The sequence below is a fragment of the Apodemus sylvaticus genome, chromosome 16 (genome assembly GCF_947179515.1).
Source record: "Apodemus sylvaticus chromosome 16, mApoSyl1.1, whole genome shotgun sequence".
Lineage (NCBI taxonomy): Eukaryota > Metazoa > Chordata > Mammalia > Rodentia > Muridae > Apodemus > Apodemus sylvaticus.
Window position 1 is genome coordinate 70,488,739 of NC_067487.1, and position 6,001 is coordinate 70,494,739.

Consider the following 6,001-nt stretch of genomic DNA (forward strand, 5'->3'; position numbering starts at 1 on the left):
TAAATATTTGCATTGCTATGTCTAGGTAAAATAAAGAACTCATATTTCTGAGGCACATATGATATGCCACACAAGGATGTGTAGTAGATGGTGTTGGTGTCTGGCTAATCCCCATTCCCACCAGAAGGATGGACTGTTAATTACACAGTTATCTTCTTGTCTATGAATTTACACCCAGCTCTTCTGACCTGCTACTCCTTCAACCTTCTAACCAGAATATGAGAGCAGTGTCTCCAAATGAGATCATTAATATTAATTTTACCACCTAGCACTTTGTTTAAATGGCAAGAGGACTCCTCCTGTATTCCTTTGAGCTGGACCTTGGCACAGCCTGGGTGTTTCCTTGCATCACAAATGAAATGAGACTTTTGTTAGTATGTCTCTGCTCATTGATACATAAGAGTTTAGGAATCCCCTCCTGAGAGCAACCTTCGAACAACTGAAAAGCTGTACATTGGATCTGTCTCAACGCTTATGGTCACACTTCATTTTTCATTAGAAAATGGCCCTCCCAAGATGACTTCACTAGATCGCTCTTCAAATATATTTGGCTGTTTTCAAAATCAAATCACTACTCAAAGAACAAAGGGTTGCCATTTTAAGGGCATTTAGGAGAATGGGAAACAGGCCTCCGGAGCACTGGTGAGTACATTTCCCAAGATGAAAGCTCTTTGCACATTTCAGACGATTGAGACTCTAGACCGCCTGAGTTTAAAAGCCCTCTTGAACGAGCAGCTAAACAAAGACCACTTGTCAGTAGCAGTGTGGTTATGGGGTGGAGACACAGTCTCACCTATAGCAGCTTGAGATGTTCTTATCAGAGAGTGCAACTCAGGTGAAGCTGGAATGTTTTACTTTGTGCAGAAAAGAATTTCAGTATGAGGCAGAGCTGGAATTTATTGAGAGGAGATTATAACAGATTTAAGCATGATCCTAAATGTTGATAGAACGTAGTGCTTAGAGAAAAGACATGACATGCTTAGGACATACAACTTCTCAAGAGAAAGTAATAATCTAGTGTCTTTATGGTGGCTATATGCACTGTTTTGGGTGTCTTTTGTAGCTATACTTCCAAGGGCCACCAAGAAACTTTATTAATCATAGGATGCTTCCTGATGGGCACTGGATGGGGTCACAGCTGATGAAGTAAAATCCTCAGCCATGAGGGTTACAGGAGAAGGTAAGACATTTTTACGGAAATGTAGGTCAAGTCTTTTTTTTTAAATTCTTTTTTAAAAAATAATTATTTATCAGGTGCGCCTCAGCTTCAGTAGTGACCAGCTCTCCTGTGTTGCTTGGGCAGTACTGGTACCATCCCTACCAGCTAGCAGCAGTTAACCAGCCCCTGCCCTGCTGTAACCGTGTGAGACCAGAGGCAGTGACCAAAAAATGCAGACAAGTAGGAAAATACGCAACAGGACTCCGTGGAGCATGCTACTCAGGCATTGGAGAAGTATAATATAGAAAAGGATATTGAGGTCCCTACCAAGAAGTCTGAAAAGGACAGCCACGTTTGTTACTGCATCATAGGATAGAACTCAGTAGCTATGTGACACATGAAACCAAATACTTCATCTACTTCTATCTGGGTCAGGTGGCCATTCTTCTGTTCAAATCTGGTTCAAACTCTGACAAACACTCAGTGATTGATTAAAAAACAAGGGCTGCATCCTCAATTCCAAGTACCAAAGACTAAATCTTTAGTCTTAGTAAGGGAACACCTCATTTGAATGTATTGTGTTTTGTATAGGGCATCCTCCTTTGTATGAGTTTGTGGCTATAAAATAATTAGTAAAACAGCTTACTTTGTATTTATTTTTTAATCCATATTTCTGTACCCCATTTCTGTACCCATAGGATATTCCTTTAAACATAAATCTGTTGGAGATGTAAAAAGAAAAAATATATTTATATCCCAACCACAGTTTCCCCTCTCTCCTCTCTTCCCAGTCTTTCCCCTCTCCTCCTCCTATCCATTCCTCCTCTCTTTTTCCTTAGAATAGTAGGGGTCTCCCTGTACCTTATGCAGACTTGACATATCAAGTTGCAGTAATGCTAGTTGCATCTTCTCCTACTGAGGCTAGATGAGGCAGCCTAATTAGGGGAAAGTTCTCAAAGTCAGGAAACCCAGAGACAGCCCCTGGTCCTCTTGTTAGAAGACCAAGCTACACTGTAGCATATGTGCAGTCTCATGCATGCTCTCTGGTTGGCAGTTCAGTCTCTAAGAGCCCCTTTGGGCCTAGCTTAGTTGGTTCTGAAGGTTTCCTTCTGGTGTCCATGACACCTCCCCTACTATCCTTCCTCCCCTTCTTCCATAGGATTCCCCAAGCTCCATCTAATCTTTGATTGTGGGTCTCTCCATCTGTTTCCATCAGTTACTTTGTGAAGTCTTACTGATGACAAGCTAGGCTCTTGTCTGCAAGTATAGCAGAATATTGACACTGTCAGAGGTGGGTTCCACTTATGGCATGATGTCTCAACCTGGACTCATCATTGATTGGCCATTCTCTCAGGTTTTTTCCATCTTTACCCCAGCACATCTTGAAGGCAGGATAATTGAAAGTTGAAGGATTTGTGGCTGGATTGGTGTTCCAATACCTGTATTGGAAGTCTTGCCTGGTTACTGCAGATGGCTGCTCCAGGCTCTGTAGCCCTCATTGCTAGGGTCTTAGCTAGGGAGTCTTATATATTCGAGATTCCAAGAAGCTATCTGCAAAAGGTGTAATGCTATTTTTGAGGCTTAGATATTATCCTTATTTTAACATTATTACTAAAATAGGAACGTCTGTATGTAGGCAATCTTCTCAGCACATTTTAGAACTTGCTAGAATTCTTGATTCTCAGTTGGTGAAAGGTTTTAAGATTCCTTCTTCCTTCCTATTCATTTAATTTCTAGTTTTTCTGCCCTGCCTTAATATTATCATAACTCTTTAAGATAAAAGTAGTATTATTCCCAGTATAAAGATGACTAGATTAAGCTTAGATGGATTAAAACACACTTTGCATCTTACAGCTGGAAAACATAAATGAAGTCTGTCAATAACAGTGTGCTTAATGACTGCGATACTTTGCTTCTTGTATTAACCCCCATCAGCAAGTAACCAAGTGCTCTATACTTAATATGAATGAAATTAAAAAGAAATCCCCTATTTTCTGTTTTTTACAACCTGACTCCCCCTAATTCCCGTAACATGCTTTAATCCTTGGGTGTAGAGGACAGAAGTATGGGAGGACTTCTGTAGAATAATGTCCTCTGGAGATATTGCACATGAGTTCTCAGGAGCTGTGATTGCTGCTATAGACCTACACAAAATTACATTTGTCAATGTCTCAGCAACGATAGTAAAAGGCTCACAAAACCCAACTCTGAGTGGAGGAACTATAGGGAGTTGACAGCTGCTGAGGAAGGGACAGTTTTCTTTAGGGAGCAGCTCCCTGATGGGTTAGCTAGGCCTCAGTGGTCACCCTTATGCTTTATAGGATTCTACAGGTTAAGAAGAGGTAATACATTTGAGAGGGGGTTTGTGGGAAGGACATAGTGGGAGGATGAAGGGTGGATGATCAAAATGCATTGTAGTTACATATGAAATTCTGAAAAAAATAAAAGGCCTAAAAGGCCTATATGTGCTAAGTATATTTGGTATGGTCGTAGTAAATAACAGTATACTTATAGAATAGCATCCAACAGATATCAGTGACCACAGAGCTAACAAAGAAGATAGAAAAAGCCAGAAGAGGAAAGAATAGTAACTTACTATTGCAAATGCCTTCCTCATCTCTCTATAGAAGCTAATAGCCTCCCAGTAAACAAATAACTTACTGCAAATTGTATTGCAGCTACCATTACAAGTTGGGTTTTCATCAAATGTCTGTAGATTAGTCAAGTTCAGTGAAAAACTGAGAATATACAAATCCCATTTGCCATAATGGTAGTTTCATGTTTAAAATGAATCTCTATTTCTGAATTGATAAGAAAAAAGCTAGGCTTTCCTCTACCAGCCCTTGAAGTGTGTATGGAACTAATAAATATTCATAACTTAAATGCTAATTGTAACTGAGTATGATGTCTTCCAGGAAAGATGTGAAAAATAACACTGAAAAAAAGCACAGGTGGTCCCTTCCACTGCCTGTCATTTCTGCTGGGGTAGACTCTTGGGGGTTTGCACAATGAAGACACCATCTCCTGATACACTCTAGAGAACCTTCTGCACTCAGGGCAGTTGGTAAGAACCCCTGGCCACCTCTGGAGTCACAGAGCTGCTGCTAGGGCCCTGCAGGACTCCCTACCTAGCAACCACCAAAGTCCCTGCCCTCCAGAATACCTCTTCCCTTCCCTTCTTTCTGCTCCTTCTAATACAGGTCCCTCCATAGGAATGTGGAGAGGTGTAGGAGCACAGGGAACACCACCCCTGCTGCTCAGAGGAACCTGTCCAGAACCTACCCAGAACCCGGCTTGGGACCTCCTTTTGTTGTCTAATTGCTCTAGCTAGAACTTCAAATACTATATTGAATAAATGTGTAGAGAGAGGGCAGATTTGTCTAGTCCCTGATTTTAGTGGGATTGCTTCAAGTTTCTCTCCATTTAGTTTGATGTTGGCTACTGGTTTGCTGTATATTGCTTTTACTATGTTTATTTATGGGCCTTGAATTTCTGTTCTTTCCAAGATCTATATCATGAAAGGAGGCTGAGTTTTTCCTTTGAGTTTGTTTATGTAGTGGATTACATTGATGGATTTCTGTACATTGGACCATCCCTGTATCCCTGGTATGAAGCCTACTTGATCATGATGAATGATAGTTTTTATGTGTTCTCAGATTCAGTTGGCAAGAATTTTATTGAGTTTTTTGCATCGATATTCCTAAGGGAAATTGGTCTGAAGTTCTCTATCTTTGTTGGATCTTTGTGTGGTTTTGGTATCAGTGTAATTGTGGCTTCATAGAATGAGTTGGGTAATATTCCTTCTCTTTCTATTTTGTGGAATAGTTTGAAGAGTATTGGTGCTAGGTCTTCTTTGAAGGTCTGATAGAATTCTGTACTAAAACCAATCTTGTCCTGTGGGTTTTTGGTTGGGAGACTGTAAATGACCACTTTTATTTCTTTAGGGGTTATGGGACCATTTAGATAGTCTGTCTGATCCTGATTAAACTTTGGTAGTTGATATCTGTCTAGGAAATTGTCCATTTCATCCAGATTTTCCAGTTGTTTCCAGTATAGCCTTTTGTAGTAGGATCTGATGATTTTTTGAATTTCTTCAGTTTCTTTTGTTATTTCTCCCTCGTCATTTCTGATTTTGTTAATTAGATCCTGTGCCCTCTGGTTAGTCTGTCAAAAGGTTTATCTATTTTATTGATTTTCTCAAAGAACAAGCTCCTGGATTTGTTGACTCTTTGTGTAGTTCTTTTTGTTTCTACTTGGTTGATTTCAGCCGTTGATTTGATGATTTCCTTCTACTCCTCTTGGGTGTATTAACTTCTTTCTGTTCCTAAAGCTTTCAGGTGTGCTGTTAAGCTGCTAGTGTATGCTCTCTCCAGCTTCTTTTTGGAGGCACTCAGAGCTGTGAGTTTTCCTCTTAGCACTGTTTTCATTGTGTCCATAAATTTGGATATGTTGTGCCTTCATTTTTATTAAGTTCTAAAAAGTCTTTAATTCTTTCTTTATTTCTTCCTTGATTAAATTATTATTGACTAGGGTGTTGTTAAGCTTCCATTTATATGTGGGCTTTCTGTTGTTTTTGTTGCATATTGAAGGTGATATGATAGAATGCATGGAATTATTTCAATTCTGTTGTTTCTGTTAAGGCCTGTTTTGTTACTGATTATATGGTCAATTTTTTTTATTCGATATATTTTTTATTTACATTTCAAATGATTTCCCCTTTTCTAGCGCCCCCCACTCCCCGAAAGTCCCATAAGTCCCCTTCTCTCCCCCTGTCCTCCCACCCACCCCTTCCCACTTCCCCGTTCTGGTTTTGCCAAATACTGCTTCACTGAGTCTTTCCAG

The 6,001-nt window shown here is 39.9% G+C and overlaps 1 pseudogene; it reads left to right on the top strand.

Annotated features, from left to right (window-relative positions):
• Positions 1-1,367: 1,367 nt before the first annotated feature.
• On the top strand, positions 1,368-1,654 carry LOC127666693 (dynein light chain 1, cytoplasmic-like; annotated as a pseudogene).
• The last annotated feature ends 4,347 nt before the right edge of the window (positions 1,655-6,001 follow it).